Source organism: Phocoena phocoena, chromosome 3 (assembly GCF_963924675.1).
Source record: "Phocoena phocoena chromosome 3, mPhoPho1.1, whole genome shotgun sequence".
NCBI classification, from domain to species: domain Eukaryota; kingdom Metazoa; phylum Chordata; class Mammalia; order Artiodactyla; family Phocoenidae; genus Phocoena; species Phocoena phocoena.
Window position 1 is genome coordinate 20,455,169 of NC_089221.1, and position 26,374 is coordinate 20,481,542.

General features: G+C 35.4%; 1 protein-coding gene across 2 annotated transcripts in view; it reads right to left on the minus strand.

The window, feature by feature from the left end:
- The window catches only part of LOC136120680 (cadherin-10), a 117,734-nt gene that overhangs the window by 25,284 nt on the left and 66,076 nt on the right, over window positions 1–26,374 (minus strand). The gene's annotated exons all lie outside the window — the stretch shown is intronic.

Consider the following 26,374-nt stretch of genomic DNA (forward strand, 5'->3'; position numbering starts at 1 on the left):
TATAAAGTCTAGGAACAGAAAAAGTGGAAATCTGGGGGATTTGGTCTGTGCCTATTATAAATAGTGAGACCCAATCTCTAACTGTATCAGGAGTTCTGTTTTTAAAAATGAGCATGTTGTCTTTTTTTGCATTTGCACAAGTAACTAGATATCAGCTTTGAGTGCACATATGTACCTGTGTGTGTTTATACAATCACAACAAATCACAGAATATACTGTGAATATTTATATATTGCAGTGAACATATTTTAAAATTGTTTTTCTTTTGTTGTTTTTAGTTATTTACTACTCAGTTTATTTCAGCTGCAGGGCAGAACATTACAAAATTCCATGAAATCAGCCATAGTGGGGAAGAATTCCACTTCTATTTGTGACAGGAGACACAAAGGATACACTGTGGGAGAAATACAAAGATGCCCTTCACTGTGTCAGTGTAAAAACACTAAATTCTGACCAATTCCCTTACATTTCAGAGCAAAACAAGAATTTATCTAAGCCCCTGGTACACCTACTCGTGCTTCAGCATGAACAACCTCTCCTGCTAATGAGATTTATATTTTAGTACCTGATCATAAACTACATGCTACTGACAGATTAATCGACCTGAGGGACACTTCTGGTTAGAGCACCTTCTTGCTCATAAACCTTAAGTAATTCTCCTTAATATACATAATAAAGTCCAGACCTCTTAGCTAGTCATGCTCTTGCCTGACTATATCTTTCCTAATGTGTCTTTCTGTTAGCCACTTCCAGGAAAGATCTGCATCAAACTGGACTTTTCAAAGCCTTCTTGTCAAAAATTAATTTCCTATATCTCTATAGTTCACATACTATTTCCCTCACATAAAATTCTTCCCCCCTCCACGAACCTCAAATAATCATAACACAATTTATCAAATCTGAGAAAATGGGTCTATTATGTGCTGAGTGTTTAGGGGGCTATGGCCCTCAAAATTCCTATGTTGAACCCCTAACCCCCATTCACTACCTCAAAATATGACTGTACTAGAAGATAACGTCTTTAGAGAGGTAATTAAGGTTAAATGAGAACATTAGGGTGAGCCCTAATCTAACATGACTAGTGTCCTAATTTGGACACAGACAGGCACAGAGGAAAGCCCATGTGAAGACAGGGAGAAGATGGCCATCTACACGCCAATGAGAGGCCTCAGAAGAAACCACCTTGATCTTGGGCTTCCAGCTTCCAGAACTGTGAGAAAAGAAATGTCTATTGTTTAAACCATACAGTATGTGGTACTTTGTTATGGCAACCCTAACAAACTAATACAGGCATCTATATCTGCTCAGTTTGAAAAGTCCTTTTCTAGGAGACATCATTAAGACTCAGTTTCTACCACACCCTGGTTAGTCACTTAATGTGTACTTTTTAATTATTTTTGTACATTTTTTCTCTCCATTTATCTCTGGTAACACATTGTTGAATGCAGCTCTCAATTCATTCCTTAGCTACTGTCTTGTTGGCTCTCTTTGCCTTTGCTATTTCTTCTGCTAGAAACAGCTGTTCCTAGATATTCAGATGGCTCATTCACTTTCTTCCTTCAGGTGATTGCTCAACTCTGACCCCTCAGAAGCTTCCACAAATAACCTTACTGAAAACAATCTTATTGAGAAGACCACTCCCAATAACTCTTCATATCCCTTGTCACTGTTAGGCATTATATTATTTACTTGTTTATTTGTGTGTACCATATTATTTACTTGTTTATTTGTATGTACCATGAGGATGTTGTATTGATACATGACAGGGACAACTTTGTATTTTTTCACCTTTATATTCCCATTGTATTTCTTTGAATGTAGCAGCCTCTACTTACTTATTCTTTTTTTTTTTTTTTTGCTATACGCAGGCTTCTTACTGCTGTGGCCTCTCCTGTTGCGGAGCACAGGCTCCGGATGCGCAGGCTCCGAATGTGCAGGCTCAGCGGCCATGGCTCACTGGCCCAGCCATTCCGCGGCATGTGGGATCTTCCCGGACCGGGGCACGAACCCTTGTCCCCGTGCATCGGCAGGTGGACTCGCAACCACTGCACCACCAGGGAAGCCCCATACTTATTCTTATATTGGATAACTGAGAAGCTTCCTAACTCGTCTACCAGGTGCTATTCTTGGCCAAATGCACTCAAATCTCAGCTACTCTCAGTACACACTGCATCCATATTATCCCTTCGAAAACAATAATTTAATCAATAATTATTCAGAACTTCAAAACCGTTTGATAGCTTTCTTTGTACTTAAAATAAAACATACAGAGGCTGGCCCTCCACAGATTGGCTCCTTTTTATTGTCATTCCCTCCCTTAATTAATAGTCTCCATAACACTCCTTTAGGTTTAGGTCTCCTTTAGGTTTTTAAAATATGCTTTTCTTCTTCAATTTAATACACTTTTCTCCCTCATGAAAGATTTTCTACACAATACGTTGCCTGGCAACCTCTAGCTCTTTCTTTTGATATACATTTATTTTCACTATGCTTCTACCTCAGAACATCATCAACTCTAGCCTACTTACTTCAACAACTTTCTTTTAAATATTAAATGTTAGAAAAGTAGCATCTCAATGAATTGATTTATTACACTGGAGCCGAAGTAGCCTTTCTAAAAGACAGAAATGATTTAACTTCTCTACTGAAAGCACTTTTTATTGATGTTAGGATAAATTCTTAATTTCTTCATTTGGTTTATAATGTCTTATAAAATCCGGGTTTTAAAAAAAAATCTTTAGTACCATGATTATCTATTCTCAAACCTAGAGTATATGTGGAATACAGCCCAAAATAAGTTTTTTCAATAAATGATCAGTCAACCAGACTAGAAACATTATAAATACATGGACTACTTAATAAAATAAATGCGAATAATATGGATGTTTCAACTGATATTTATATATATAAAACCTGTATGCACCATCTAGAGAATATAGATTCTTTTCAAGCAGGCATGAAACATTGAACCCAATTTGATCAAGTATTAAGTTATTAGACAAGTTGGAATACATTTTAATAAATCAGTATCTACTAAATTCTCTGACCAGGACACAATTAAGATAGAGGTTAAAACAAAAAAGATAATCCCTCAAATACTCATATTCTTGAAATTTTAGAAGAATTAAGAAAAACTTCTACACAACTGATGGTTCAAATAAAATACAAATTGGGAGACAAAAAAATTGAAAAAGAAATGAAAAGGAACTCAAATATGTGGTGAAGAGAAAATGATTCTACTTAAAGAAAGTAACTTACAGCTTTATGTGCAAAGTCTTCTGGAGAAAAGAAAAATGAGGACTGTTTTCCAACTCATTATGTGAGATCAGTACTGTATGCCCTTGATACCAAAACCAGACAAGAAAAGTCCAGTGGTTATATAGTGTGGGTTAAAACTCAAGCTGTACCATACCTGACTGTATAATATTTAGCAAGTTCATTTTAAATTTTTAATTCATAATCTCCTATATAGTATAAAGTTTAGTATGTGAGAAACACTATTCTAATCACTTTACTATTAACAAAATCCAGACTTTGTTTTAATTTCACCAGCTATTCCATTAAAGTCTTTTCAGAGATCCTACTTTGTATTTAGTTGTCATGCCTATTTATTTTCCTCCAATCTGTGAGAGTTCTTCAGTATTTCCGTGCTTCCTATGACCTTGACACCTTTAAAGAATACTGGTCAGTTATTTTATAAAAAATCTTTAAAATTAGGTCTGTCTCATATTTTCTCATGATTAAATCGAGGTCATGCATTTCTTTTTTTTTTGTCAAGGATATCATAAGAGTGATCTGTTTTCAGTGTAGCATTGGATGCAAATATGTCTTATGACTGTTGATATTAACCTTGATCTCTTGGTTAAGAAGGTGTTTCTGCCAGTCTTTTTCATTTGTTAAGTAAATAGTTTTTCTTTATAATTAGTATATATTTGGGGAAATATACTTCAAGATTATGCAAATATCCTATTTTTCCTCAAAAGTCTGCTCAGTAATTTTATAATCAATGATCTTCCTTGCAATAATTAATGGTGCAATTATTCTAATGTACCATTAATGGTGATCTTCTATTTTCTTTCTAATGGTGCTTTTAATGGTGATCTTCTATTTTCTTCATTATTTCCACATATATTAATTGGAATTCTTCTGTAAGGAAAAGCTGCCCTTTCTCCCCTACTTATTTATTTGTATCAGCAAGGACATCTATTTTATTCTATGTGTTATAATCTAATAACATGGTTATTTATTATTTTGTGCAAGTTCTTACAGGCTTGGTCATTGGGTGATCTTCTAGGTTGGCTCTGGTGTCTTTTCAACATGCCTCCATTATTTATTTACTTTTTTTAGGGGGGAAGTACTTCCTTAATTCCCAGCATCACAAAATGTTGTGGGTTCATCTTATATTTTCCCTGCCCAAGCCCTGAAATCAACCATGTCTCCAAGTTGAGCCCTGACTTCTTTTAGTGAAGAAAGAACCATGAGTTTTTTAATATAGTGTAGTATTCAAAATTTTAGTAAATGGAGCAACTCTTCTTTCATAACATGCAAATATGTCAAAAAAGGCAAAAGGAAGCTATTTGTATTTGAAATGTAAGTCTAATTATGTTTTTGATATAAAAATTTAAATAACAGTAAGTTATTGCCTGTTAACATATTAATTGATCTTTGTTTTAGAAATAAAATATCTGTAAACTTCAAAGGAATTTAGAGTGTTATGATTTAAAATATTAGTATTTAAGGCTTTTCAGCATAAGAGAAAACCCTGTAGTACAATAGAACAAAAATATTTAAATAGAAACACTGTAATATTAGAACTGAATACACAAATCTTTATTTATAAATTCATACTTCTAAAGCAGTTGCACATTTTTGTTTTAATCACAGTCACTGAAAAAGGCCTAGAATTCCATTTCACTAGAAAAAAACAAAACCCTAATGACCAAACACTGGTCACTAATACAGTGTTTTTCTATAATATAAACAAATTCTTCTTGGAGATTTACTGTCTAAGGAATAGAAAGGAAAGTGAAATTAGAATTCCTTGAGATAGAAGTTAAATGAGGTATCAGACATTATTGGGATCATAGAAAAGTACAAAGAACCCAATCAACTTGCTTCTATTGTACAGCATTTTGAAAATTTGGTCCTTGATAAGAAAATAATTATTTAGTTGATTAAAACACATAAAATCAGATTAGGTTTCTGGAAATGTAACTTAATTCAGTTGAACTTTTTAGCTGAAAAACAATACTATCTCTGTGGATCACAGAGATAGAGATACACATTTGAAGGTGTTAAAAAAGTATAAGCTCCAAATTGAATGGAAAATGAGAACCTAGAGAAGTAAGTAGAAAACTGAAGTTCACTTTTGGTCTGAAGATATTTGCCATTTTCAAAAATTGATCCTTATTTTTATGGCCTCTTGAAGCAAGAAGAATACATATCAAACTCCAAGCTATCTTCAGGGTAGTTATACAACAGCAAATAGTCTCCACAATAAGTGTTTTGCATTTAGTGGAAGGGTGATCTAGACACAAGCCACCCTTTATGACATTTTGCATTCATTGTGTGGGTTTGGATGACCCTGAAGAGCTCTATTTTTACAGATATAAGCAACTTTAGCCACTAGGGGAGAAAGATGACACTGTGGCCTCCACAACACAAGGGGTGAAGGTTCACAAGGCAGGCTACAATTATTTGGTCAAAAAGTTCGTTCATGTTTTTTCCTAAGATCTTACAGAAAAACCCGAACGAAATTTTTGGCCAATCCAATATTTCATGGAGAATCTATGTGGATAAGAAAACCACTGAGATTATGATACTGGAAGGACCCTTCCTCACTACCTCTCCTCATACCTTTCTCCCTCAAGTGCCTTTTCCAAAAGTGAGAGACATTAATAGCCCTGGAAAGATGTATTACATAGCTCAATGAAAATACAGTTGTAAATACTTGGCTCATAAAGACACAAAGGAAGAAAAATGATGGAGTCAGATGCCATAAGATATAGAACAACATGCCAAATGCCTGTTGGAGTATACACACACATGTACATACATACAGATGTATGCTTATAAGCTAGTAGAAAATTTAGTCAGGGATGTAAATGGAAAAGAGTTTACAGTAGAATAAACAAGAAAGACAAATAAACATAGAGAAATATACTGGATCTTAATCAAGCAATGCAAATTAAATTAAGGACATGATGTGATATCATTTTACACCTACTAAACTAATAAAAATAAAGTCTGACAAAACCAAATGTAAAAAGTATGTGGTCTAAGAGGAACTATTATGCAGAGCTGATTGGTGTTAAATTTGACACAATGATTTTGGGAAATTTTCAGTTCCTGGGTTACTATGACAAAGTACAAAAATCTAGGTGGCTTTAAACCACCTAGACAATATGAAATTTATTGTCTTATAGTTTTGAAGGCTAGAAGTCTGAAATCTATGTATCTGGCAGGGCCATTTTCTCCTTGACAGCTCTAGAGAAGATCCTTCTTTCCCTTTTATAGGTTCTAGTGTTTGCCAGCAATTCTTTGTATTCCTTGACTTGTAGATGCATAACTCCAGTTATATGGCCATCTTTTCCCTGTATGTTCACATTGTACTCCCTTAGTGTGTGTCTCTCTGTGTATCCAAATTGCCCCCTTTTTTAAGGATATCAGTCATATTGGAAAAGGGTCCCAACCCTAATGATCTCCTTTTAACTTGATCACCTCTAAAGACCCTATTTCCACATAAGGTCACATTCTGAAATACTGTGGATTAGGACTTAAAAGCATATTTTGGGGGGACTCAATTCAACCCATAACAGGATTATATGTTGTTACATATTAGCATAAATAAAATCCAGCAATGTGCATGAGGAAAATAGCTGCAGAAATGCCATTGTTTGTAAAGTTATGTAAAGTTAAACATGGAATTATTGTTTGTAAAGTTAAAAAAAAAAAAAGAGGAAGGGAACCAAATGTCAAACAGCATGAGAATAGGTAAATAAATTGTTACATTATCACACATCCCAACATAATACAAAATTGAAAACCATGAGCTATAGTTACATCAGAAAAAATGTGGATGAATCTTAGTTGCATCATATTAAGTGGAAAAAGACAAATTTCAGAAAATTATATATGGTGTGATACTATTTTTATAAACCATAAATAAGAACTCAACAATATTTTGTTTAGAAAAACATAAATACTATGTATATATATTTATATATGTGAATAATCTCTCTTGAACATGTACATATATGAACACAAAATTCAAGGATCATGCATGTGAATGCAAACTATTTTTAAAGTCCTTGTAATGCGTTAAAGTGGTACAACTTATATTCTCTTGTAGTTATTACATACTGCATGAAAACGTAAAACAAACAAGCAAACCGATATACATCATAAATAATTGTCAAATTAAGCATTACTTAAAAGTGTCGTTAGTATTCCTGGTACTTGATGGAAGTAAACATCTTCTATTTAAAATTCAACTTCAGGAAGAACCCTCTAAGATGGCAGTGTGGGAAGATGCTGAGTTAGCATCTCCCCACAATTAGGGCACCTGCCACCTGCTGGTGGGGGACCCTGAAGCCCAAGGAGACAGGGGGAAACATCAAGTGAACTGGTAAGACATGGGGGACTGAGGGGGGAGGAGAAATGGAGGTCAGACAGGATCGATGTCCCTGAGACCAGGGACATCAGGAGAGGCAGGTGGGAGGGGTCCTCTGGGAGGAGTGGGAGAGGAGCAGAGGGCATATACCCTGCCCACTCAAGACCAGGAAGCCTGTTGGGCTCCCAGGTAAGGTCCCCTGTTCTCTGAGACCAGGGGTGGGGGGCACACCTGGGCCCCTTCTGTTCCTTGAGCCTAAGCTCCACCTCCCACAGTCCCCAGGGCCTGTCCTAGCTTGTGGGTCCTAAGCATAGGCCCTGACCACTGCCCAAACCTCGCCCTTGCTTAGGCCCCACCCTCCACAGCCAAGGCCTCCCCCTCACTTTTTTTTCTTTTCCCTCCTCCTCTTTTTTACTATTGTGGTACTGTTGTACCCTCCAGTTGTTTCATCTATATTTTTATTTTCATATTCTTTCTAACATATCTGTTAGTTTCCTAGTCTAATTTTATTTTTTACTTTGTTATTGTTCTCTCTCTTTTTTTTTTTTTTATTGCCACCCCACATTGCTTGTGGGATTTTGGTTCATGAGCCAGGGGTCAAGCCAAAACTCCTGCAGTGGGAGCTCTGAGTCTGAAACACTGGACTAACAGAGAACCTCAGACCACAGGGAATATTCATCGAAGTGAGTTCTCACGGTGGTCCTCATCTCAGCACCATGATCCAGCTCTACCCAACAGCCAACAAACTCCAGTGTTGGAAGCCTCAGACCAAACAACCAGTAAGGCAGGAACACATCCCACTCGTAAAAAAAGAAAAAAAATCACATGGCAAAAAAGTATGTCACAGATGAAGAAGCAAGGTAAAACCTACAAGACTAAATAAATGAAGAGGAAATAGACAATCTACTTGAAAAAGAATGCAGAGTAATGATAGTAAAGATGATCTGGAATCTCGGAAATAGAATGGAGGCATGGATTGAGAAAATACAACAAATGTCTAACAAAGATCAAGAAGAAATAAACAACAAACAGAGATAAACAACACAATAACTGAAATGAAAAATACACTAGAAGGAATCAATAAAAGAATAATTGAGGCAGAAGAACGAATAAGTGAGCTGGAAGACAAAATGATGGAAATAACTGCCAAGGAGCAGAATAAAGAAAAAAGAATGAAAAGAATTGAAGATAATCTCAGAGACCTCTGGGACAACACTAAACGCACCAACATTTGAATTATAGGGGTGCCAGAAGAAGAAGAGAAAGAGAAAGAGTCTGAGAAAATATTTGAAGAGATTATAGTTGAAAACTTCCCTAATAGGGGAAAGGAAATAGTCACCCAAGTCCAGTAAGCACAGGGAGTCCCAAACAGGATAAACCCTAGGAAAAACACACCAAGACACATATTAATCAAACTAACATAAATTAATTACAAAAGAAAATATTAAAAACAGCAAGGGAAAAACAAAAATAACATACAAAGGAATCCCCATAAGGTTATCAGCTGATTTTTCAGCAGAAACTCTGCAAGCCAGAAGGGAGTGGCAAGATAAAATGATGAAAGAGAAAAACCTACAACTAAGATTACTCTACCCAGCAAGGATATCATTCAGTTTTGACAGAGAAATCTAAAGCTTTTCAGACAAGCAAAAGCTAAGGGAATTCAGCACCACCAAACTGGCTTTACAACAAATGCTAAACAAACTTCTCTAGGCGGGAAACACAAGAGAAGAAAAAGACCCACAAAACAAACCCAAGGCAATTAAGAAAATGGTAATAGGAACATACATATCAATAATAACCATGAATGTAAATGGATTAAGTGCCCCAACCAAAAGACACAGACCGGCTGAATGGATACAAAAAGAAGACCCATATATATGCTGTCTACAAGAGACCCACTTCAGACCTAGGGATCCATACAGACTGAAAGTGAATGCATGGAAAAAGATATTCCAGGCAAATGGAAATTGAAAGAATGCTAGAGTAGCAATACTTATGTCAGAAAAAATAGACTTTAAAATAAGACTGTTACAAGAGATAAGGAGGGACACTACATAATGATCAAAGGATCAATTCAAGAAGATATAACAATTATAAATGTTTATGCACCGAACATAGGAGCACCTCAATACATAGAGCAAGTGCTAACAACCATGAAAGGAGAAATCGACTGTAACACAATAATAGTAGAGGACTTTAACATCCCGCTTACACCAATGGAAAGATCATCCAAACAGAAAATAAATAAGGAAACACAAGCTTTAAATTATACAATAGAACAGATAGATTTAATTGATATTTATAGAACATTCCACCCAAAAGTGGCAGAATACACTTTCTTCTCAAGTGCACATGGAACATTCTCCAGGATAGATAACATCTTGGGTCACAATCAAGCCTTGGAAAATTTAAGAAAATTGAAATCATATCAAGCATCTTTTCTGACCACAATGCTATGAGATTGGAAATCAATTACAGGAAAAAAACATTAGAAAAACCCACAAATACATGGAAGCTAAACAGTGTGCTACTAAATAACCAAGAGATCACTGAAGAAATCAAAGAAGAAATAAAAAAATACATAGAAACAATTGACAACAAAAGCACAACAATGCAAAACTTATGGGAATCAGGAAAAGCAGTTCTAAGAGGGTAGTTTGTAGCAATTCAATCTCACATCAAGAAACAAGAAAAATCTCAAATAAACAATCTAACCGTAACTTAAAACAACTAGAGAAACAGGAAAAAAGAAAACCCAAAGTCAGCAGAAGGAAAGAAATCATAAAGGTCAGAGCAGAAATAAATGAAGTAGAAATGAAGAAAAAACAATAGCAAAGATCAATAAAATTAAAAGCTGGTTTTTGAGAAGATAAACAAAATTGATAAACCCTTACCCAGACTCATCAAGAAAAAAGGGAGAGAATGCAAATCAATAAAATTAGAAGTGAAAAAAGAAATCACAACTGACACCGCAGAAATACAAAGGATTATAAGAGACTACTACAAACAACTATATGTCAATAAAATGAACAATCATGAAGAAATGGACAAATTCTTGGAAAGGTACAATTTTCCAAGACTGAACCAGGAAGAATTAGAAAATATAATCAGACCTATTACAAGTAATGAAATTGAAACTGTGATTAAAATCTTCCAACAAACAAAATTCCAGGACCAGATGGCTTCACAGGTGAATTCTATTAAATATTTATAGAAGATCTAACACCAATCCTTCTCAAACTCTTCCAAAAAATTGCAGAGGGAGAAGCACTCCCAAATTAATTCTATGAAGCCACCACCACCCTGATCCCCAAACCAGAAAAAGAATCACAAAAAAGAAAATTTAGACCAATATCACTGATGAAGATAGATGCAAAAATCCTCAACAAAATACTAGCAAACAGAATCCAATAGTACATTAAAAGGATCATACACCATGATCAAGTGGGATTTATCCTAGGGATGCAAGGATTCTTCAATATATGCAAATCAATCAATGTGATACACCACATTAACAAATTAAGGAAAAAAAAACATATGATCAACTCAATAGATGCAGAAAAAGCTTTTGACAAAATTGAACACCAATTTATGATAAAATCTCTCCAGAAAATGGGCCTAGAGGGAACCTGCCTCAATAGAATAAAGACCATATATTTCAAACCCACAGCAAGCATCATATTCAATGGTGAAAAACTGAAAGCATTTCTACTAAGATCAGGAAGAAGACAAGGATGTCCAGTCTTGCCACTCTTATTCAACATAGTTTTAGAAGTCCTAGCCACAGCAATCAGAGAAGAAAAATAAATAAAAGGCATACATATTGGAAAAGAAGAAGTAAAACTGTCACTGTTTGCAGATGACATGATACTATACAAAGAAAGTCCTAAAGATGCCACCAGAAACTACTCGATCTAATCAATGAATTTGGTAAGGTTGCAGGATACAAAATTAATGCACAGAAATCTCTGGCATTTCTATACACCAACAATGAAAAATCAGAAAGAGAAATTAAGGAAACACTCTTATTTACTATTGCAACAAAAAGAATAAAATACCTAGGAATAAACCTACCTAAAGAGGTGAAAGACTTGTACTCAGAAAACTATAAAACACTGATGAAAGAAATCAAAGATGACATAGCAGATGGAGAAATATACCATGTTCTTGCATTGGAAGAATCAATATTGCAAAAATGACTATGCTACCCAAAGCAATCTACCAATTTAGTGCAATCCCTATCAAACTACCAATGGCTTCCTTCACAGAATTAGAACAAAAAATTTTACAATTTGTATGGAAACACTAAAGACCCCGAATAGCCAAAGCAATATTGAGAAAGAAAAATGGAGGTGGAGGAATCAGGCTCCCTGACTTCAAACTATACCACAAAGCTACAGTATTCAAGACAGTATGGTACTAGCACAAAAACAGAAATATAGATCAATGGTACAAGATAGAATGCCCAGAGATAAACCTATGCACACATGGTCACCTAATTTATGACAAAGGAGACAAGAACATACAATGGAGAAAAGACAGCCTTTTCAATAAGTGGTGCTGGGAAAACTGGACAGCTACATGTGAAAGAATTAAATTAGAACACTCCCTAACACCATACACAAAATAAACCCCAAATAGATTAAAGACCTAAATGTAAGACCAGACACTGTAGAACTCTTAGAGGAAAACATAACAAAAACACTCTTTGACATAAACCACAGCAAGATCTTTTTTGACCCATCGCCTAGAGTAAGGAAAACAAAAATAAACAAATGGGACTTAATTAAACTTAAAAGCTTTTGCACAACAAAGGAAATCATAAACAAAACAAAAAGACAACACTCAGAATGGGAGAAAATATTTACAAATGAAATAACAGACAAAGGATTAATCTCCAAAATATACAAACAGCTCATGGAGCTCAATATCAAAAAAACAAACAACCCATTTAAAAAATGGGCGGAAGGCCTAAACAGACATTTCACCAAAGAAGACGTACAGATGGCCAAAAGGCACATGTAAAGTTGCTCAACATCACTAATTTTTAGAGAAATGCAAATCAAATCTACAATGAGGTATCACCTTGTGCCAGTCTGAATGGCCATTATCGAAATATCTAGAAAGAATAAATGCTGGAAAGTGTGTGGTGAAAAGGGAACTCTCCTGCACTGTTGGTGGGAATGTAAATTGATACAACCACTATGGAAAATGGTATGGATGTTCCTTAAAAAACTAAAAATAAAACTACCATATGACAAAACAATCCCACTACTGGGCATATACTCTGAGAAAACCATAATTCAAAAAGAGACATGTACCACAGTGTTCACTGCAGCTCTTTTTACAAGAGCCAAGGACAAGGAAGCAACCTAAATGTCCATCAACAGATGAATGGATAAAGAAGATGTGGCATATATATAATAGAATATTACTCAGCCATAAAAAGATACAAAATGGAGTTATTTGTAGTGAGGTGGATGGACCTAGAGCCTATCATACAGAGCGAAGTTAATCAGAAAGAGAAAAATAAATACCATATACTAACGCATATATATGGAATCTAAAAAACAAAAGTACTGATGAACCTAGTTGCAGGGCAGGAATAAAAATGTAGACGTAGACAATGGACTTGTGGACACGGTGTGGGAGGGGGAACCTGGGGCAAGGTGAGAGTAGCATCGACATGTATACTCTATTGAATGTAAAATAGTTACCTAGTGGGAAGCAGCAGCGGAGCACAGGGAGATCAGCTTGGTGCTTTGCAATGACCCTGTAGGTGGGGTCATTGACCCTGTAGGTGTGGGATAGGGTAGGTGGGAGGGAGGCTCAAGAGGGAGGGGAGATAGGGATATGTGTATGCATGTGGCTGATTCGCTTTGTTGTGCAACAGAAACTAACACAGTATTGTGAAGCAATTATATTCCAATAAAGATTTATTTAAAAATATAAAGTAAAATTCAACTTCAGGTCTCACAAATTTCAATGATTATTAATTAAATATATATATATATATATATAATAACAACAAAAGGAAATATAAGTGAGTGTCAGCAGGAAAACAAAAACAAAACACTGAAAAGCAACAATAAAATAAAATTCAAAAACACAAAACAAAACAAATTAAGCACTTTAGCTGAATCATATCAACAAAACAACTAATGTGGAGTCATCACATGAAGAATATTTTAAAAATATATTCATTATGTTTTAAGGAGTAAAAGTTATAATATTTTTACTAGACAATGAAAAGTGGGTGGCTATATTGATATGAAGCCAAATACAAAACATAGATATTAACAATATAATAGTTGAAGTCAAAACAGTTAAAAAATAATGGATGGGTTAAACAGAAAATTAAAATCACCAAAGGACAGAATTGGTGAACTAGAGGACAATGGAAGGAAGTACACACAATTAAAAATTAATATATAATTGTGTGGTTGGAAAAAATAAAAGGCACGGATCAAAATGTCAATGGACCTTTCAAGGTAACCTCTGATCCTAGAAGGATATTGAGCAATGTCATCAAAATTTGATGATAAATTTATTTGAACCTTGAATATTCACTATAGGCACCATATTAATCAAGTATGATAGCCCAATAAAGATAATTTTAGACTCAGCAAATTTCTCTGCCTTTGGGCTTTCTAAAAGAAACTAACGAATGTATTCCAGGAAAATAATGGGCTAAATCAAGATACAGGAATACAGGAGATCTACAGAGCTACGTATCCAAGTTACAAAAGTGAAAAAGAAATGTCTGGGATGGCAGATTTTCTTGAGCTATAGAGATTAGCCAGCCCATATTGGAAGCGGAATACTGAGGAATCTAGGTTTGCAACTCTGAATGTTGCCAGAATGAAGCTAAGTGCTATAGAGTTTTTCATTAACAAATTTTGAACAGCTGTACCCACTGCACATCTAAAGCACAAACCTGTAACATCTCAGAAAATACAACTTTGCTAAAGAGATCTTTAATAGTCAGTAGTTGAAATCATTACATGGGAAATGATTTCTCCTCTAAGACTTTTGAGAGCCAGTGTATGCTTTTGTATACATTTTTGGACTAAAGACCAAACTTTTACAGGTAATAGTATAGTACTTTGAAAAGTGTATTTTAAAAATTGTAGAGCTTTTTCTTAAGACAGTTAAATGGTTCTTAAATATATTTAGTGCTTCAGTGAGAATGCCTTTGGGACAGAAAGACAGAGAGGAAGGCTGAGAATGGTGGATATAAAAGAAATTTCATAACAATTAAATTTTCTAAGCAAACCAATAGAGAAACTTTAAAAAGTGTTATCATAATTATATTAAGGGGAGCATAGACTGAGATGCTACTGAACTCCATTTTCATGAATAATGAAAAGAAGTCAAAAGGTAATGTAAAAAATATTTTAAAAATAACAAGAAAATATTACTTAGAGAATTACAGCTTAACCTAGCTGAACTAAAAAGAGTAAGAGTTTAAAGTTGTTTTCTGTGATGATTATAGAGCTATGGGTGAGGAAGAATGGAATGGGTGGCTTATTTCTCATTTAAAAATTTTATCTATGAATTTAATACTTTGAAGCAAATTATTTTATTTTTTTTAATTTTTTTTTTTTTTTTTTTGGCCAGGGTACACAGCACACGGGATCTTAGTTTGCCAACCAGGGACTGAACCCACGCCCTCGGCAATGAAAGCACTGAGTCCTAACCACTGGACCACCAGGGAATTCCCTGAAGCAAATTATTTTTTAAAAAATTAAATAGAAAATTGACCTGATATTATTGGAGATTATCAGGTTATAGTAAAAAGTTTCTGTATCATGGATCTTTTTAACATGGAGAGAGAGAGAACAAAAGAAAAAAAAAACAGCTTTTTGGTTTCATTAATTTTACTGTACATAGATTTCACTGGGAGTATTCTCTGGGAATTTGTTCTCCCACTTTTTATTTTTAGCTTGGACTTTTATGAGATTACTTGGATTTCTAGACACAGTCTTAGATTCTGAAAATCTGTCTGCTTTGAACTTGTCATAATAGTTCTGGTCAAGGATCCAAAATCACTTATTACTTCATTTTATTTCTTGGTTGGTGCAGAGACGATCTCCATCACAAAGTTTATATCATTTTGATGACAGTACGCATTATCCATGTTAATTTTCAGTACTTTCTGAGGTTTACCAGGGAAGGGATCATGCTCCATTGATTCACATTATAATAAGCCTAAATCATTTTATATATAAGGGACACACACACACACACACACACACACACACACACACATAGTGAGTGTGTGTATATACATGCACAAAAGTATATTTATTTTTCCTTGAAATACTAATAAAAGTGTTTTCAAGGAGTTCCATACTTTACAGAAAAGCAATGATTAAGATTGAGGTCATTCATCAAAATAGCATAGATTTAGTTCTTCTGTTAAATAATTCAGATAGCTATATTAAAGGTATATATGTTGTATACACATATAGAACGCACATATTCATGATCATTTTGATTATATGGTAACTTTAGTAGTTAAGTCATCCAACAAATATTTATTCAGTGCCCAAGATATATAATTGGATAATGTTTTCTCTGGAACTGCGTTTATACTCAGAAAACTATTCAGGGATGAGATTTACTGGGTTTACTTCAAAGTTTAAAAACTGCATTTCTATATTTTAAAGGTATGAAAGAGCTATTCATTCATGCTTTTAAATTTTTTTCCAAGACTCGTCTGTTGAACACAAGTATCTTAGTTTGTCAAGCAAAGTGAAATTGCTTTCATTAAGAGGATGCAAGGGTGTTTACCATGTAGGGGGAGGGGATCCAGAAAGGAGATAGATTGTACTGCACACACTGACAAAGGCAAAGTAGCACCTGTCACCCATCTTACGTGTCATGTTTCCTTAAAGACGTCTATTTGTATGCTCCTTATTTTTTATCTTACAGTTGATGAAGCTTTAATTATGTGGTATGCTTTCCTGTCAATTCCAATTTATAGTTGTTTGAAATTCATTCCCAGGTGTCTGATTGAATCATTTGCTTCTCTTTTAATGTTTAGGGCAGATAAATATTTCTTCCCAGTGGGTATGTTCTTGGTTTGGTTATCGACTTAAGTGCAAGGTACAAATGCAAGGAGGAGAAAGGTAATTGCCATTTCCATATCACCTATGAAAAATTGTATTTAGAAATAAAAATCTAAATGGTAATATTGCAAAGAATACTTCCTAAGGACTGGCCAAAAGATAAGACTACTTAAATAAGTGTATTCTGAGGCTATTAACGACAACCTCACATAACATCTAAATTTTCATTATTAAAGACTTAAAACAATTTTAATGCATTTCTGTTTTCTTTTGTTTTTTTTTGTTTTTGATTCAAGATTAAGTATTCCAGGTCACTTTTTCCACCAAAAATTTGATCAATAGAACCTTTGCACTTGAGTATTAAAAACACTGCAGATTTGTATACTGGAAACAGAAGTAACTGACAGCTCAATGTAAGAGACTTTGGAGGAAAGGCATAAGATGGGCACAGTAAGAGATGCGACAGCGTGACTTCCTCAGGAACAGCAAAATAGATGCCAGAAAACAAATGGGAGAGCTAAGAGGGCAAACACGGCTTTGGAAGCTTGGCAACAGATAGTTGCCGTTTTGTTTTGTTGATAAAACACAGTAAGGTTCCAGGAAATATAATTGGACTCTTTCCTTTGTTCCCTGCCCTTGTTTCTATTCACATTTACATTAACTTTCTACTTTTCCAGAGTTATGAGAAAAAAGCACCACATATGTGAATAACAAAATAATTTAACATTAGTTTAATTTTTTTATTTGCTTTGTGCGTAATCTTATTGTCACATCTCTACGCTGCATAATAATCTCAAACAACACTTGCTCTAAGAAAAATGACACAATTATGCACGTTTATAAACCATTCCATTGTATAATGTTTAAAAGATGTTTTTTAATGAGCTTAACAGGAAGAAATTAAAAACAAGATAAAGCTCCTGAGAGGAAACTGCAGAGCAGTTAAGGAAATTATGCAATGCTAAATGGGCATTTAGGAAAAGGAGCGGAGAGCTGAAAGTCACACCAGAGACTGACAGAGGATTGAGGGTTTGGAATTGAAGACTCCCACCAGAGGAGAGGCAGAAATCTACTCTGTGAGCACTAGAGACATGATCACCAACTTAGCTTTGGGCATTTAAGTTAAATTAGAGCAATATGAGATGCTGCAAGATGTCTTAGTTTCCTGTTCATGCCATTGAAGAAAGCAACAGGACAAAGCTTTTAGAGAAGCTGCCATTGATTCCCAGAGACTAGGGAATCCATCTTGATTCATTTCTTTGAAATTGTCTCCAAGTTAACTGGCATCAATAAATACACACAACTGCAATGTGTAGGAACATAAAAAGTATATAGAATCAGGGGAGGTTAAGATAACCTTGGAGTCATTCATAAACATATTACATTGTACTAGGTACTCAGTCTCTGCAATGCGTCTTCCCTGAAATTGTAGGCTTACTAAAAACTCTGTAACAGCGGCTTAACTGAGTCTAAATATATTTGCACAGCTAGTTCTGTTTCTATATATCTCTCTCTATACTTACCCAGGGGTATATTCCAAGTGTGTTCTAGAGGATACCATAACACAAAGGGACTTCGAATCCCCTGATGCAAAAATGTTAAATCGTTTAGTCTAAGGCAACTTTCCATGGGAATAACTGGAGAGCTCCAAGTGGATTTTTGTATAATTTCTATTTTTCTTAGAGAAGTATATATTTCATCATACTTGGGAATCGTACATTTCCTCAGTTATGTCACTCTAAACGTTTAGCTTAGCTGAGATCATCATGTCTGTTCTCACTTATATATCGTGCTGTGTACATCAGATCAACATAGTTCACTGTCTCCTAGGTATTTAAAACCACTATCTTTCTGCAAGAATCTTAATTTAAAACGTTCGAATCAAACTGAAATCCCTGTCTCTCTTCAAAAAAGCTCTTCTGGTAGAAAACTAGAAAGTATCTTTTGCTGTCTTTCTCCCTCGAAACTTTTATCGACCTAATTACTACATCCTACGGCTCAACTACTTAACTATATCTCAAATCCCTCCTCTCCTCAGCTTCAGTTCAGACTCTCATCAACCTTTGCTCTTCCGATCCAAGCAATGTGCTTCGTTGCTGCCAGAATAATTAGACAAAATGAAGAACTGTGCCTGGTGCTCTCTTAAAAAATACTCCCTTACATAATATATGTAATATTTTATTTTTGTATCCAACCCTTTTCATGATGCTGACTCTGCTATATTTCCATTCTCATCTCTCACAACACCTGCTTCAAGCCCTGGGATCCAGCCACACCAAATCACATGCATTTCTCTGAATGTCACCTGTGTTCATTCCATCCTCCCTAACAAAAATGCTCTCCCCCTCAATGCCTGTTTTCCTGCCTGGAAAACACTTAAATATTTTTCTCTTTCCTGGTTCCCTTACGTCTGAAGGGTTGATCATTTTATGATTTAGACTTTAATTGACAATTATAGTGTGAATGTTGTTATATCATTCTCCAGTTATATGTGTGTATATAAGTTTACATGCATATGTGCATATATATGTGTATATATACATATATATGCATATATACTTACATTTATGCAGCCTATATACAAACTCCACCTATATACAAAAGCAAGCAAAAGAGTGAAGGAGACTATGTGTGAGGGAAACTACAATATAATAAAATAAAAGTGTATATATGTTTATTTGTGTGTGTGTATGTGTGTGTGAGAGAGACAGAGAGAGAAGTGTTGTGTTTTATAATCTTTCAAACGGCAAACCACTTATGTATGTATTCTGTTCCTTATTTCTCTCTATAAAATTATTACTTTATTATTATTTCCTATCATACATCCTTCCACATAGTACGGCTTCAATCAGTGTTTAAAAAATTAAAGAATGCTTCAGTAACATTCTTTCTTTGTAATTCTTACAAATTCTAGGTACTAGGACCATGGGGACAAATCCTACAAATATTTGAGGCTATTTTTGTGATCACGGTAAAAATCAGAGCTATATCTAACCTATGTAAATTGTAGAACGGTGCTTTTGAATATAAGAATATTCATTTTCTTTAGATTAAAAAAGGGAGAAAAGAGACGTTTTTAATTTCATTCCCTTCTTTCTCAGGCTAAAGCATCTTCCTTGGGACATACCTGAATGTTGCTCTACTTGAAATGTGCTTGATAATTTTAAAATATGCAGATCAGCCCGGGGCCTACATTACCTTAGAATCCCCAGTAGAGGCAAGGTTGACTCTATTTACAAAGCGAAAATCAGCACTTATTAAATCAAACCTCCCTTGTACCAGGCAGGGATAATGGTAGTCTCACAGCTCACTGAAAATATGTGTCTTAAATCCCTGCGTACATCATATAGACATTTCCTTGAATGACCTTGTTTCATGTAAACTTGTTTATCTATCTGCCAAGCAGCATAAGGATCCCAGCAAAGCAGTCACTCATGTTTGGTCCTTGGGTAATGCAAAAGCACTAACAAATAAAGCTTTGATTTTCCCAGGTTTGTATGAAAATGCATGGACATTGTAAGAATTCAGTATGTCCTATTTAAAGTTGTTCCTGTAATCTATACACAAGTAGTAAATCACTGAATTAACTAAAGGCAAGATGTTTCAGGGAAGATAAAGAGAGTCTTTGATGTACCAATTTCTTTCTTGGTGTAGTGGTTAGAAGCACAGATTTTTGAATCATCGAACCTGGATCCTCAACCTGGCTGTTATTTCTTTTCCAACTGTAGAATCATAAACAAGTGATTTAAGTTTCATGTTTCAGTTTTTCTTGAACTAATATAAAGGGGTAAATAAATATATGTTATATTATAATTATACAGATATGAAGATTGAGTTAATTTTATATTTTACCGTGTTTAGTCCATGCTGTAACACTGTGCCTGTTACTATTATTTTTATACTGTTGCTTTATTTTATTTAAATGTGGGCAAATCAGACAATCCATATTTATGTAATTTAATGAGCTAAATAAAGTTAGTAGCCAATAAAGGTCATGCAGTTAAAACAAACAAACAAACCTAGGTATGAAATCTCTTCTAGGCGCTGAGTGATTCTACAATTGCATAGTATGGCATCTGAATTAGCTATATTTGTGTATAATCTTTAAATATAATTTGATGGAAATATAAAGTGTTGGCATCAAAATACTCAGGAAATTAGAGTCTCATTTATTTGTACACCCAAGTGCCCATCATCTATAATTTATCTTAAAAAAAAACTTTCCTATAAGTGAGAAATTCTGTGTTAATTTTCAGAACTGACAACCAAATGATGAAAAACGGATTTTTGTTACCATTCTCAATAAATCATGGAGAAAAGATATAGTAAGCAGCAATAACTTCACTCTTTTGAGTGCACTTGGGCTAGATCTGTAATCTTGCATAATAAATATCATATCAAATTCTCATAAATTTGATATTGATTACCTATATACATAATATTCTGAAACATCTTAAGAGGTCAAAGATAAATAAATACAAATAAGACCACCACTCAATCATATTATATTTTTTAGCAGTTTATAAATTTTCTCTCCTCATGAAATCCTAGCTCAGCTATTACATAAATGTGTTCGTTACTGATTCCTGACTTCCACTTGTCCACCTAAGCTGTCTGCAAACATGTTTGTGACTCAGTACTAAGTAGATCAGGGGCATGGTTCTATGAGAGCTGGATTTCTCTGGAGGCCATACTCACTGTTAAGTAGGATGAGAAAAATAATCTCCTCTCTTTTCTGTGATACAATGTGTGGGAAAGCAGCTACATTTGAATAACAAGCTGTGGTCTTCTCAAACTATGTTCTAGAGTTGGCTCTTTTTGTGGGTTGGCATTTTTTGCCTGATCTCAGATGTTTAGTTTTTCTTTCTTCTTGAGTCCTAGTAACTGTCCCATCCAAGTACTAGAGCCAAGTCCTAGGCACCAGCTGGTTGACTGGGACCCTGACCATCGACATAACCGCTTTCGTAAATTCTTTTCTTCTAGGCCTGGACCTTCCTTTCTGATGTCTATTTTTCATTTTGTCTTTCTTTTTCTTTTCCTTTTCTTCTTTTTTGGGAACGGATTTGAGAGAGTCTTACCATACAACATTCTCTTCTGTATTAAGACAAAGATGTTGGGAGCTGCTATTCAGTGCTCATCTCTGCAGATCAGCTATTCCTTAATCACTGATTCTGGTCTAGATGAAAATTAGTATCATAGCATTTTTCCAGAGCCGCTTTTTTAAAAGGCCATTTGGTCACAAATCCCATTGCCCCGGGTGTTTTTGCCAAGCCCTACAATGATCAGGTTCCAGTAATTTAATCTCTTCATAGACCTTTTCCATGGAGCCTATTTTGTTTTTCTGATGTTAGGGAAAGAAGGAAGGATGTGACATAAAAGAGATTAAAATATTCAAGTGAAAATACCAGGTGGATAGAATACAGGTGATGGAGTATAACTTTTGTCTCTGTTAGCACAATGAAGCATAGTGAAATTCAAGGACTATTGAACATTTGACTGCTTAGAGAGCAGGAACATTTGCTCTGGAGTCCTCATCCATGGATGTTCATTTGTTCATATGAGGTACATTGCCAAGATTATAGGTATCTCCTGGCTTAAGGCACTTTTATTTCATCTTTTGTGGGCCATTAATGAATAGCAGCACAGCATCAGAGCAATAAAGACAAGACTTGAAACACTGGTCATACTCCTTGAGAAGGAAGAAGGAAGGGGAGAAAAACCCTTGTGTATGGAGAACCTTTATATTTTACAGTTACTACTGAAAACATTTTATATATGACCTTATTTCTTAATTGTAGCGCTCTAAGTACTGTACATATAGAAACTGATGTCTAGAGGAGCTGAATTGTCTAATTTTATGCATTTTCAGTTTTTAAAATTATTCAGGCCTCCTTCGAGAAGTCTCCCCTATTCATGCTTCTTAAAATAGCACCCCTGTCATTCTCTAGTCCTTTATTCTGCTTTCTCTTCTGCACGCACTTACCCCATTGCCAGACTTCATATTATGTATTCATGCGATTATCACTTTATCTTCTACACCTTCCTCCAGTAGTCCATGTCCTTGGTTGGCCACTGAAGCCCTAATTCCTGCTTTGAGCCTGGACAAAGGAGGCTCTCAAAATTATCTACTGAACCACCCTTAATCCAGGATTTGTTTTTAACTATTACAATATATTCCTTTTCTATTTAATTTTCTTGTTCACCTCAGCTTCTTAAAGTGCAGGCATTACTTCTTTGATCGTCTTCCTGACTTTCTTTTATTCCTCAATTTACTACCCTCCAGCTACTTTGAAATGATTTATACTAAAACCAATTGGGAAAGAACATCCACAATTACTCCCATTTTGCTATTCAGCACTCATTTTATCTGATTTCGAAGCAGTTGTCACATTTGTCCTTTTCTATCCTTTGTTATTCTGATTTTCTTATATCAAGTTACAAAAATAGATAAAAAATAGAAAAGCAAACATTAAAGGCATCACCAAAGATAACCCTCACCACCACTTTGAAGCAGTCCTTTACCATTTTTTTTTTTACCTGCACAGAATATGCCCTTTGCATATCCTACATTGGTAATTTTGCTAATTCCCAACTTCATGAACTCTCCTTCCTTTCCTGCCCTTATTGCTTTTAGTAGTCTGAAGAAAGGATTTATATCAAAAGAGAAATTCTCCAGAAAACCTTTCACTGTAAAGGATGCACTCAATCCTCCTTCCCCATATTTGGAAAAGTGCTGATCTTCTATACACCCATTAAATTCTGTCAGACATGTCATTTCATATTGAAATATTCTCTCCCCTCCTCGACAGTAAGCCACTTGCAATCAGGAATCAAGATGTTAGGGAACTGTTGACGGAAACTGCCCGCCCTGGTCAGGCACAATAATAACTGCTTGCATTGGTTGTTTCACAACAGGAGATCTCGGTAAGGAACAAGGTGCTGCCACTGAAAACTAAATGGGAGAATTCAAGAGGGGCCAAAAGGAGGGAGGAGATGCCAGCCCATAATATGTCCCGCCAACCTCTCAGAAACCCTCATACTAAAACCCATCTTTGTTGAGATGCACGCACCACCAGGAAGTACCCTGAGTCAGAGCAAATATGGGCACAAGCAAGATGATTGACCAGAGGCAACCGGGAAAGCTAACCCCATTACCATAAAACCTGAGACAACGAGCCACATGGCAGAGCAGTTCTCCTGGGTTCCCTTACCCTGCTGCTCTCCGCCCAGATGCCCCTTCCCAATAAAGTCTTTTGCTTTGTCGGTATGTGTGTCTCCTCGGACAATTCATTTCAGAGTGTTAGACAAGAGCCCATTCTTGGGCCCTGAAAAGGAGCCCCTTCTGGTAACAAAACTTATTAACCTTCATGGGCTTAATTGCAAGCACAGTGCTTATCAGTGGAAGGTAAGCAATAGATTTTTTTTCTTCACTAATTGTGTTTAAAATTAAAATCACTTGAAATAATCCAGGATTCTGAAATAATTTCAACAGAGATATTGTTTTGGTAGTGAAAATACAATTTAATATCTGGAGCAAAAGAACCTAAAAGACTTTTGGAACTCAGTTTTCAGGTGCACCCCAGCCTTCTAATCCATTACCTCTCTTTTAGAATCATACTAAGGTGTACATGTCCTATTAATGTTCACATATTTATATACCTCTAAAATCACAAGAGTATGATGGTAACTTAGGCACACAGTTATGCGTTTGTTAATTCCAACAATAATTGACTATTGCCAATGTACTTGTGAGTGTAGGGCTCCCTGATCTAATCTCCCACTAACCTCCTTGTTGTTTGGTAAGATCCAACCACTCTGGTCTTCATTTCTTGATATTCAACTTCTATTCAACATCATTCAACTTCCAACTCAGGGTTTCCCATATTCTGTTCCCTCTGCTTGAAGGACTTTCCCATCTCTTTGTATGGTGAGCCTATTCCATCTTGCAGTGTTTGGATTTAGTATCCCTTCTTGAGCAAGACCTTCCCTTATCCTCTTCCTTGGAACACTTGTGTTCCTCTTTTTAACCAGAACTGAGCCAATACATTGTATGTATAGAATTGTTTTCTTATGTATCATCTGCCTCCCCTGCATTAATGAAAGGTCATAGGAATAAAAAAAAGTTGTTTTTTTTTTTTAACAATATTCATATGTCTTTTTTCTAAAATAATGTTTGGTGCAAGAGTGTTCTCAATAAATATTTTTAGATAAAAATTTTCTGATTTCACTTGAACAGTTCCTCAGATAATATCAAAGTTTCTCAACCTCACCTCTGATGACATTTTGGGCCAGGTAATTCTTTGTCATGTGAATTGTAGGGATGTTTAGCAGCATCCTTGCTTACACCCAATAGATGCCAGTAGTACCCACCAGTTGAGACAAACAAACATGTCTTAAGACCTTGCTAAATGTCCTTTGGGGGACAAAACTGTTCCTGATTGTGAATGATTGTTATAGACCCACACAATAAATAAGCTAAACAATGAAGGAGGACACGTGGGCTTTCACTTGTCCTTGTCCCCTCCAAATGGTGGAGATTTTTATCTTCCGCAGATGTACCATATTGGGAAATGTAGAATTTGGATCAATCTGTATGAAAGTTTAAGTTTTGACTTTACTTTTATAATATTGAAAAATAATAAATATACAGCAGTACTTGCACAAATCAATATTACTGAGCACATAAATACACTAGTGCCAGCCACTGAGTCAAGCATTTCATATACCTTAAATCAGCAGTCTCCAACCTTTTTGGCACCAGGGACTGGTTTCAAGGAAGACGATTTTTCCACGGATGGGGTCGGGGGGATGGTTGAGGCAGTCATGCGAGCGATGGGGAGCGGTGGGGGGCGGCAAATGAAGCTTTTCTCACTCACCCAATGCTTACCTCTTGCTGTGTGGCCTGGTTCCTAACAGGCTGCGCACTGGTAGGGGGTTGGGGACCCTGCTTTAAATTATTTAGTCTTACCACTCCATGGGGTAGGCACTGCTATCCAGTTTTACTGAAAGGCACTGAAATGGCACCTTTCTACTAAAAGGTCAGTTCAATGGAGCAAGGTGAAAAAGCTACTAAGTGAAGAAGACAGCATTGGGATTCAAGAGGATGACTCCACAGTCTGTCCTGAACTGTCCCATATGGCAGCCACTAGCCAAGCCACTAACCCTCATGCAGCTATTGACTAGAAGTGTCATTAGTCTGACTTGAGCCTTGATGTAACTGGAAAGTACTTAATGAAAGAGGATATTTCAAAGAATTATGGAACAAGAGAATGTAAAACATCTGAATAAGTTTTATATTGATGATATGTTTAAAGGATAATATTGGGTTAAAATATATGATTAAAATAAATGTCTCTCCTGCTTATTATTTTTATGGCTGATAGAAAATTTTTTTAATATGGCTGATAGAAATTTTTTTTTAATTTTTTTAATCTGGCTGATAGAAAATTTACAATTACTATTGTGGCACACATTTTTGTTTTGCATATTTCTATTAGGCAGTACTAGTTTGTCTTCTTTATTATTTCCACTCTGAACCTCCTTTACTTCTTCCGTATATTGGGTATAAGGATAATAACAATGAGTCTACACAAGTTAGTTGCAAGTTTCAGTGATATGCTACATATGAAGGTCTTCATAAACTGTGGAACTCCCTCCAAACCTCGGCTATTTAATGAAATGGTAT